General features: G+C 40.7%; 1 long non-coding RNA gene across 2 annotated transcripts in view; it reads right to left on the reverse strand.

The window, feature by feature from the left end:
* LOC112979761 (uncharacterized) overlaps positions 1 to 10,502 on the reverse strand; it is a 77,827-nt gene extending 67,325 nt beyond the window's left edge. Inside the window, exons 1-5 of one of the 2 annotated variants that reach the window (XR_010389728.1) lie at positions 7,584 to 7,650; positions 5,983 to 6,060; positions 5,719 to 5,861; positions 5,390 to 5,543; positions 3,059 to 3,189 (exon numbers count right to left, since the gene is read on the reverse strand). This is a non-coding gene — a long non-coding RNA (uncharacterized LOC112979761). Of the gene's footprint in view, positions 1 to 3,058; positions 3,190 to 5,389; positions 5,544 to 5,718; positions 5,862 to 5,982; positions 6,061 to 7,583; positions 7,651 to 10,234 lie in introns of those variants that run through there. The other variant, XR_010389726.1, reaches the window with a different exon arrangement.
* Between the last annotated feature and the right edge of the window lie 774 nt (positions 10,503 to 11,276).

Below are 11,276 nucleotides of genomic sequence, written 5' to 3' on the forward strand. Positions count from 1 at the left end.
GTTGCCTCCATAGGTTCCTCTAAAGATGCTGATTCAGAGCAGGAGCCTTGCAGGTATCCTGAAGTATCCTCAGTAGAAACCCTCTCCCCATTGATTATAGAAGGAACAATAAGGATTGACCTCCTAGGTGGAAAAATTAGTGACTCACCCCTTAAAGCTGAATTCCTATGAAAGCAACAGACAAAAAAGCCCTTTTTTCATATCCAGAAGTCCGTGACTGAACCTGGCAGAAGCATATCTGAGGAGAAGTGCATGTTGTATATGAAACAGTTGGATACAGAAAGTTTTATCTACCGCTCCCAAACAAATTAACAAATCCTACTTACATGTACTTACATTTGCAAATGCAAAGTTTAATTAATGACCTAAGAAATAAAGCCTACTGATTTGCATGCAAAAAAGTTATCCAATACTGCGCAAAAAAAATGATTGCACAAATACAATTGAAGCCATATTTTGGTTTCACAGGCTAGGACTCCAAGAAAAGTAGTTTGATGAAAAGCTTTCCTAAGGAAGAGCTTCTTGTTTCTCAAGGAATTGTTTATTTACTGTGTGAACTGTTTTCAAAAGCATCAAATGAAATTTGCTCAAAGCAGAAAAGTGTCACATAAAGGCAATTACACGGAAGTCTACAACATGAAAAAATACGCTGCCACTGAAAAAAATACTCAAGCTAGCTTTCAACCTCCCAGCTGCAGGACTGGGAGCAGGAGAGGCTTGTTAGGTACGAATGTCATAAAAGCTCAATGTTACTATGTATTTCTAAGGCTATTAAAGCCAGATGGCCATACAATGGAACTTTTCTTTCCTCCTCCTTTGTTAGAGCCACAGAACTTTCATTTGATCTCTCCCTTTTTACCTACTCCACTTGCTCCAGTCATTCCCTCTGGGCGTGTCCCCTGTTTCACTCATAGTCACATCACTTTCTGTTTTCTCTTAGATCTTTTCTGAATTTTTCCCCTATGACTCCAACACGCCTTCATGCTCCTGTATGCACAAAGTCCATGCACATCCCTATCTTCCTTCTGCCTTTCACCTCTAAATTCACTGAGCATATTCTGTGCAGTCACTGACAGAAGCAGTTTCTTCCCTTACCATTCTACCTCCTTCCAATGCTGGCACTCAAATGAAGCGGCTCCCAGGCTACATGCAACCCAAGAGCCAATATGTGATTCTTATCCTTCTTGAGTATCAGTTCTTTTCCAAGCTCTGTCCACGATCCCTCCCACTTCTTCCTTTCTACCTATCCCTTTTGCCCAAACTAGAACTTTCTCCTGTATCTTAAGCATCTTCTAGATGTCAAGATGTCACCTCAAGCCCAGAAAATCTAAACAGGGCTCATAATTCCTTTCCAAGCATCTGCCATCTTCTTCCTCACTCACTATGCATAAGCTGCATCACTATCAGTAAAACTTCAGGACACTGTTTCTGGAACTGGCCTGTCTGGGTCCTCATATTGAGGCTATGCCTAAGTTTCGCCAATTTTTTTTGTACAGCACCACTAAGATTTATCCTTCATTAACTATTTACACTTCTAAGATGCCCTCCTTCAGGCAGCTACCGCTGCAACATCTTTCTCCTTAGCAAGAACTTTCTTGGCCACACACAGCCAATATGCTCTTTCAAAGTTCATTTCTCTCATCATTTCATTTTTGTCATCAATCTTTCCTCATTTGACTTTGTCAATGCTCTCTTTGCATCTTTTCTTTGTTGTAGTACATCAAACAGATTACTGATCTTCACCTTTAAAACCTTTCATAATATATTCCATTTGTATTTGCCATCTCTCATATAACAGCAAGAGGTTGTATTTGAGCTGTGATTGGCCAGTGATGCCTGTTGCCTGCTTACTATATTTTTAAACATCTGCCTTTGTTTCTATATCCATTTTGCACTTGAAACTTGGAGGAGCTCCCATTGATATTTACAAAATGAAAACTGCTAATCTCTTTTGAATACCTGCTTAAAAACCTTCTTTTGTTATGATACTTAAGAATCTTGAAAACAATTTGGCATACAGAGATCACAGTCCCTCTTGGTAATCATTACTGTCCTATTGTCTCTGTGTGCATGTAGTTCTTCCAGACACTTCTGTTTTTCATACTTAAACAGTAACCTTTGTGAGACAGGGATTATCTTTTTGTACACTACAGTCAAGACATCCTCCTCCTCTGTAACTACAATTTCTAGGCATTGCAATAGTACTGGTAATAATAATAACAAATAACATGCAATCCAGAAGATTTGTGAACTGAAAAAGAACTAAGTCAATTTAATAAATTATTCACAAGAGATAGCTCTACCAGATGAGACTGAGCTAAGGAATAGTTAATCTCTCTGCATGAAGGCAAACTTTTTTTTAAGTTTCTCCACTTTCCATGGCTAAGAAGTTGGATGCAATGCAGAAGTAAGACTCAGAATGAGAGCGTATGCAAAAGAGTTACAAAATTCCTCTAGGAGTCATTCTGCCAGAGTATGATAAATCTGTTTTGTAATTCTTCATTTCTTGAATAAGGAATTACTGATGATAGAACTGAAGAAGCAGCAGATTTGTATGGAATGTAAGTAACTTTGGCACTGGAAAGGATGATATTCTCCAAAATAAGGAGCATTCAGGAGATTTTAATTGCAGTGTGATATCCATTATTTTATACATATCTGAAGTCTGATATGAGGGTGAGGAGAATTGTATCTTAAATGAAAACAGCATCTGGGAAGTAGGGTTTGTTTGCTTTGCATTTTTTAGCTGTAACCTTACTTGTGAGAGATCGTGGTTTCAGCAATTACATTACTGCAAATCTGTTCTGGAAATTTCAAAGTTATTTTTACAATTAATTTTATTTTTTGCAAAACCTCAAAGATGAGAGAAATAATGAAGAGCTTAGTTCATACACTAAGGGGAAATTTTCTAAAAAGATAATTTCAAGATAGGAAATGAGTGTGTATGACAGACTTGTTACAACAATTATAGTATCATGAGCTGCTATGGTATGTCTCAGTACCAACACAATACTGAAGGAAATGTATGCTATACTTCGCATCGCATCTCCAAACTCACCCAGAAGAAACAGGACAGTTGCTCAGACAGGGCCTGATCCCACCACCAGGAATCGATCCCCTTCTCTGCCCTGTGGAGGAGCTCCCATGCCTTTCCCACGTGGGCGCTTTCTCCACCATCCAAACAGCAGCCTGCAAAACGCCAGATGCCAAAGATGTAACAAGGATTGAAGCAGCTATACAAGAACGTCCTGCTCCTTCCTAACCAGTCTCCACACTTCTATTATTAATCTCTGATGAAAGGAAAACCACCTCTGTCCAAATGGTTTTCTGTTACTGAGACCGCATTTACATCGAATCTGAACGCGGCAAGACCAAGGCATGCCAAGCACCAAAATCTCGCAGGCACTGACGCTCTCAACACTTTGAAATCACGCTAATCTCATAAGGCACCAAGGGAATTATGCAAGTATAGTAAAGTATAAAAGACATGTTTGACAAAAATAAATAACAACTATTTACTGTATCATGAATTAGGATTTTATAGTAGCCAAATATCGCAGCAAACTTAGAGCAAATGAAGCTTGCTTTTCTCCCCCATGGCTTTTGGAAATGAACACTTAATTTGGAGAAAGGACTCCCAGAGCAGAACTATTTGTACTCTTGAAAGAAAAAAAAATTTGCTTCCTTAAATAAATGCGTTTTCAAAAGGTAGAATCATCTGATATGCATCAAGTCAAAAATGGAAACATGGTAAAAAGGGGGGGGGGGAATCATTTTCTTTTACATTTTTATATTTATATGTAACAGAGGGTGAAAAAAAAAACAAGGAAAGTCTCTGGAAATGGTGGGGCCCCTTGGAGGTTGAGAAGCAGTACAACTACACCAGTCACTTTTGCCCAAGGTCGCCTCTGTGTGCAACACATTGCTTGTGATGTCTTCCTACAAAATGTAAAGTTACAGAACCTAGAAGGCAGATTAGGGTTTCTATCATGAGATCCATATGCACTGTTTCCCTCAGGTATTCTTCCAAATTCTCTCCCCTCGTGCTTCTCTCCCATTTCCCAAGCTACTCTTTTTAGGCCTAATTAGCCAATAGTGTCTTCTCTCAGTTTTTCCTCATGCTTCCTTCTCTGCTTACACTAACTCAAAACCCAGTACTCCGCTCTCCTCTGACAGGCCTTGACTTGCTGGTTCCACCCTCTGTTGGCCTTCAAGGGTCTGACTCCAGTCTGGGCACCTGGCTATAAATGGGTCACTGAAGCGTCCCCTTTTCTTTCATATCAAATATGAACGCAAGCATCCGCCACCTATCCCTACCATCCCTGAAGGATGAGAAGGTGCAAATATTAGTAGAAAGAAGTTTAATTTAATGAAGGGAAAGGTTTGAAAATACTTGTTACCATGTGATACTTTGTTTCATCAAGGCAATCCCTAGCCATGCCAGGCAGATACATGATCTAGGGTTATTTCAGAGGAGTCTCCAACCTTCAGTGATCTATAAGCAATATCAAATAAACAGCAAATGCAGGTCACTTCGTATTTCCCTTTTCTTGACAGTCTGGCATATTTCTGTGACTGTGAATGTTGGAAAAAATACAGACTGCGGACCAACCATTTTTATTAGGTTCTTCATTGACGCTGGATTTTCATGTAATACATAATAGGATATAAACCACATTTAGCTAGCTGAAAGTCTACGCACTGATCTTTCAAAAAACAGTTGTAAATGCCTTTGTTAAGTTCAAAGTTGACTCTTGCAATGTTAATTCACCTTGCCTTGAAAGAAACAGCATCTCATATGAAAAGTGGTGACTGGCATTTTCAAACTTTCAACTGCCAAGCACATCCCTTTCACAGATCTCATCACTGTTGGCTTCGGCAAGGGGAAGCATGGCTTGGAAGGGCCTGCTTCCACCCTGAGGCATGATCATTTTAGACAACCCGAAAGAAACCCCCGATAGCCTATGGCTAATCTTCCCCTGTAAATGGACGGGGACGTTGCCTTAAAGAACAGTTTTGACTTGTCCATCAAAGTTAAGGCCCTGCACTGCATCATCATGCTTTAATCATTAGGGATAACTGTTTGTTTGCATTCCTTGACTTGGCTTTTCTTATTAATGGTCCACTCTATGCCATAAACAACTGACTAGGACCAGGAAGACACTGAGATACACCAAATACTACTGAGTACTCTGAGGTGAATTCTACTCCTGTCTCTCCCATCTGCATGGCAGTTCAGGACAATGCAAGTTAAGATTAAAATATACATAGGTCAAGAATAAAGCCCAGGTCATTGCAGGTGATTCACTCAAACCTGGATACTAAGGAACTGCACTGATCTTGAGATCGCAAGCTCCCTGAGATACCCTGCTTTCCAAGAGCTATTTACCTTACTACACACACAGCAGTGAAGGCCTTTCGGCTGCTTGCCTGAGACTGTAGAGTTCACTCCCACACATTAGAAAAGGTCACAGATCTTGAAAGAGCACTGTCCTCACAGCAGATTTAGTTCTGGTTCTGCTCTCCCATAAACCAAGAACCTACTAAAAGTAAAATAAAGAGAAAAGACTGAGCTCAATTACAAAACTTACTTTCCTCAATGCAGGACAAGGAAACACAGAACATTTTAATTACTGAGACAGCTCACTTCCTATGTTATTCTTTGCAGGCTGCTCTGATGCCAAAGTGCAAACACAAATAGAACAGAATTCCACTTACTGAAATCAGACAGCAGGTCATGAAATTCCGCTCATGAAATAACCATTTCTTGCTGTTTCATATTACATGCTCTTTCTCATTGCAGACCAGAGGAATTTTAGAAGTGAATTTACTTCTACTGGGAAATTCTTGTTAAAAAACTCCTACAGTTTGTGCATCAAAAACCGTAGCAGGAAATGTAACATAAAAGAAGCACAGTCAGTAAGTATTCTAGTTACTGCAAAACCAAAAGAGAAGAAACAGGTTAAATGTAGTTTTACGTACCCTACCTCTCAAAGTTCCCACATCAGGTTTCATCAGTTTATGGTCATATTTTCCTTTGAAATAAATTTTCTTCTTTCGCTGTAAAAGAAGCTACATTGTCATCAGAGGAAACTAACTAGACAGAGGAAATAGTGCTTTCTCTATAGTCAAGCTCATACCAAAATCAAACTGGAAAAAAAAATTATAGTGATTGGCTCTGTAATTGCTCCCGTGTAGTTTATAATAAAAAATAGGTAAAGCAACATTTCATTGTTCTTTGTGATTGCTAAGCTGATAAAGATTAGGCTCTTTACTTGGGAATTTGCCAATCTCTACAGCAAATAGCCTTAACTACAACCAGTTGTGTGTGATCTGAGCATTACATGTGCTTAAACATATACTTTGACTTTTAACACTTCAATTTTAACTTCTATCGTTGTGAGCTGCTTCTCATTTATATTTTTAATTTTGTTACTTTATATTTCTGTGAATTGTTCTGCATGGAATGTGAACCCCCACAAAAAATCTGATATGTAGTGTAATAACCACTGTTTTGTGCTTTGCACTTACTGGGGCTACTTCATCATCATCAAGTGGCGGGCAAAAATTACACACTGAGTCTAACTCTGATCAGCAGAAAAACTTCTGACTGTGAAATCAGATTCAGACTCAGAATGTTAAATGAAAATGGATATCAACATTCACTTCAGAGTGGGCTTTGAAGAGATCCAGCAGCAACCAGGGAGGACCTGCCCGTCCCTTCTTACTATCCACTGCAAAATAGCAGGTGAGAGGAATCTCCAGTGGGACTGGCTAAGGAGTTGCCCTGATGAACAGGGTCTACAGCACCTGCTTATGGGATGGAGAAAAGATGCCTTTTTTTTTTTTTTTTTTTTTTAATTCCTGTCATTCTTCCTTGTATCATGACTGGACTAACCCATGTGTCAACCAGAGATGGAAGCCACATCCTGCAGCTGCTGAATGGAGGGTCATGAGGAATGGATGACTAGGGACCTGCGTGCCAGATAGGGGAAAAAATGTTTCAGTTCACCTGTTGGTGAGTAGACATTTTTGGCTTTATTGCTTTAGTACTCATGTGTATTGCCAGCATGACGGCTGGTTCTCCTATGATGCCAGCATATATATTGATGGCCAAATTTTCTCACAGGGCATAGAACGGATTTTCTCATATAGCAAAGCTTGCAAACTGTAGTGTAAACATCCCAGCAGTTCAGGCCTCTGCTTGAATTTCCTTCTGTCAAAACTTTGGAATGTTCTAATGCATCTGGCTAAAAAAAAATAAAGGGGGGTAGGAATCAATTATAAAGTGAAAAATCCTGCCAGGGCTACCAGTCTGCAGGAGCTGAGGTCTGTAGAGCCATCCTAAGGTCTGCAAGGACCATGGTGCTCCACTAACTCTCCATCGAAATGGCACTGCCTGGTGCCCTAGGGAATGTTTGTTAAAAGTTTTAATAAAGCTGCAGCCTCTGTATTTAGCTACCATGTGGAATATGTCTCATTACTTCTACGCCTTTATCAAACCAAAGCTTACTAAAATAGAGCACTTAGGTTCTAAAACATTGAAATATTATTTTTAAAATATTTAATAAAATAAAATCAACCTTTAAATGAAAATTGAGGATTCATGTATTCCCCTCTGATGTATGTGATGGAGATGATGCTGGTATTCTAATACATGAGGCATAGACAACCTGTTAAATGAAAGAGAACTCTGTTCAAGTTCCCTACAGAACAGACGTATTTTATTGTTAAAGTATTTTGATCTGTGGGAAGCTATAATCTTCTGAGTAATGTATCTGATAAAGACACATCCTTGCTAAAGAGAAGCTGAGCCCTGGTAGAAGGGCAGGGAGAGGATTATTGCATCGTTCAGCACTGATTGCTCTTTGTGTTAATCGGTATCTGATGAACTACAAATAAACTAAGCTACATTTTAGCATTCTAACCATTTTCACTCCATTTATGTTTGTCCAGATCAAATGTAGGGAAATAAAACTTGATAAAATCAACATCTAAAAAATCTACCTCCTTCTTCTTTAGTGTTGTAAGTGGTATGTCAGTGGTATAAACAAACATCACATCTCCTTGCTAGAATTTTGGCAGTATACAAAAGTACATTTAATTCTGCTTTTGTTTAATTTGGGAGACTAGATGTTCTAATGCTTCCACTGTTTTCTCTATACTCACACTCCATGAGCGCTCTGTTTATTTCTTCTCCATCCTTTTCACTTTATTCTCGGGATGGGGAGGAGGAGAAACATCTGTAATCCACCCACCCACAGAATCTGCTAACTCCATGCTGTCATTTTCTACACTCCTACACACCTATGACTCGGTATTCTTACTACATCCTATTTTCAACAGATCTGACCCTTCATCTGTCTTCCTTCCATCCTTTTCTCCTTTTCCCTTACATGCAAGGTACACTCCCATAGCTGGCTTCTATCCACTACCTCTAAATATTATCTGCCCTCATAATTTTACCAGACAATTTAGAAAGATACGAGAAGTTTGTCTACAAACTGTAATCTGCACAAAACAGAAACAAAAAACTGTACATAAAACTGAAAAGGGAGTTACTGTATAATAGAAAAGGGAAATGAATTAAAATACAAGCTCATAATAAAAATTTCTAAGAATGTGCCACGTTAGAATGCCAGTGATAATGGTAGTGGTAACGCAGACCACAGACAAGACTATGCAATGAGCTAAACAGAATTCTTATAAAATCTGTAAGAGCTGCAAACTGATTGTTTACTTTCATCCAGGCATGCCAACCTTTTAATTTAAATCAATCCCCTATTTCCCCCTACCTACTTTTCAGAGCTAGTAACCACTTTCCCAACTGAACCCACACGAACACTGCAACTCATCAGTCAGACACATTAGACATCATAGAGAGCTTTTTGCATCTACATTACAAGCTGGCAGCCTCAGTAAACTAATTCATGTACTTCTGCTTTGACTAAAAGGGGAAGAAACCCTCACTAAGTAGCTCACCAAATGGCTGGTTTAGGCTCAGAAATAATGAAAGGGCTATTGTGAAAGGAATAATGAAGTTCAGGTGTCTGTCATAATGTGTTCCCCCAAAAGTCAAAATGAATATTACTGTATTTACATCCCCAAGACAGCTTTCAATTCATCTACCCTCCTATCTCTTCACTTGACTTTATGCCATCTGCCTGTCCAAAACCAGGGGAAAAGACTTGGGGACTGGTTTCTCTGTAAGTTTTCAGACCTAAGCCACAACTAAATCTCACCAGTTCTTTCTGCCTAAGACATTTCCTATCCAGCCAGTCAGCCAAAAACCTTAACCACATTCTCACCATGTCAAGTATTGCAACATTATTTTCTCTGGAGTTACAAAGCACAGTCTTGTCCTGCTTCAATCTGTCTAGAGACCAGCTGCAAAGATCAGCACTCTCAGCTTTTGCCCTTTGCATCCTTTTCTCTGCATCTCTTCACTGTTGACCCCTATCTATATCACATGAAATTGAAGCTCTTTTTCCTTCCTTTTAAAGCTTATCCCATCCTACCTATCTATTCATCCATGAGGAAAGATTAGGTCCCACTTGCAGTCAGACAGCTCACCATCATTGCTCTTCTCAAGACAGCACCTTCCTGCAAAAATTCATGCTTGCAAGCAGCTCCCATTAAACAAGGGCAAAAGCACTCTGCTATCCTTTTTCAGGCCTTTCCTGTTCACAATCCTTTGTCATGATAGACAGACTAGCATGCTGACCCAAACTGCTTCACTGTCTCTTCCTATCTCCTTCTCCTTCACTTCCAGTCCTCTGCTTGGACCCATCTGTTATCTCATGCTTTACACTTAGAGTGTAAGTTGCATTTGGGGGGAGAGGGGAGGAGGGAAAGGAAGGATGTTGTAGGTATCATATGTTTATGCAGTTCTAGGCACAACAGAGGTCTTCATCCAAAAGGACAGTTCCTAGACACTGTGAAAACAAACAAACAAAACCAGCATGCCCTGCTCTGTCCAGGCTGTGAGAGTTGAACCCATCTCCAGACTAGTGCAGGTTTCATGTATAATTGTTAGCTACTGTCACTTCAGCATGGCTCCCCTTAAACAGGCCATCCTTGGTCACCGAGTGCGTAGTCCTGCACGGCTTTCAGAGCCCTGTTCCCACAGCCATAGCGAAGGAGCCATCTTTTAAAGAAAGAAGAAGGAGCTCTCTCTTAAAGTAGCTTTACATCGTGCCTGTGACTTGGAGCAGGCCCCAGCACACTGACTCACCTCGCCTGCTGGCAGGGCTGCTTCCTGTCTGACATGAAATGAGGAGCTCTAGGCTTTTGCAGTTAAGAAGAGAGGCCCATGAAGTGATTTCCAGTCTCCCAATAAACGCTCTCCCAGTTCTGATGACTATGCTCCCGGCCTCACACACTTTCTGCTGACAGACTGCACACCAAGTTCAAAAGGTCAGTGAAACTGCAGCAGCCGCTGGGAGAAGGTGGCAGGCACGGCAGACTTCAGCTCCACCACTGAAAAGGAGGAAGGGTGGTGCCACTGCATCACATGGCAACGGGAGCAGGGAGAAGGAGGATAGGACTCCTGCCAATTCCTTGTGGAGCACTGCCAGCCATTTCTCTAACTCAGTGAACTTGAAAAACACTATTGAGGATGGAAAAGTGTTCATCTACCTGCTAGCAGAAAGTAATGTATAAGTCTCTGCACTTGGGAGTGGAGAAAGGGTTCTGCTTGGATTCATCCCTCCTTTTCCAACTGTGCAGGCAAGTACTGGTAAGGATGAGAAATACTGTGGGGGCAGCAGAGAACTGGAGAAAAATCAGAAGCAGCCCATCACCCCCAGGGAACAACAGTACCTGGAACAGACCAGCATTAAGCTGGCCAGTTTGGGAACACCTGGAGACTCAGGAAACCACATAACCCTGGAGGTTGGCAGACACCTCTGGAGATCAGCTAGTCCAACCTCCTGCTCACAGCAAGGCGAGCTTCAAACAGTGCCCATAGACCTCAGGGAGGATTTGTCTCTTTGCTGACCTCAGATGGCTGGTAGCTTTCAGGGCCTGAGCTGAAGTCTAATGTTTGTAGCACTGGAAACAGGAGGTGGCTTAAACCAGACTCAATAGATCATGTGAATGTCATTCTTAGACTCTAGACTTCGTAACACATGATGCTTGTACTGCCATTTGTTCCTCCAGCCGTCTGCTTTCTCTGCAACTTCTGCCACATCAGTGTTATCCAGCAGCCTCTTCATCTGCGTGCAAGATTGAAAGGACACAGAGCCAAGCATCACACACACAATGAAGACATTGTG

The sequence above is a fragment of the Dromaius novaehollandiae genome, chromosome 6 (assembly GCF_036370855.1).
Source record: "Dromaius novaehollandiae isolate bDroNov1 chromosome 6, bDroNov1.hap1, whole genome shotgun sequence".
NCBI lineage: Eukaryota > Metazoa > Chordata > Aves > Casuariiformes > Dromaiidae > Dromaius > Dromaius novaehollandiae.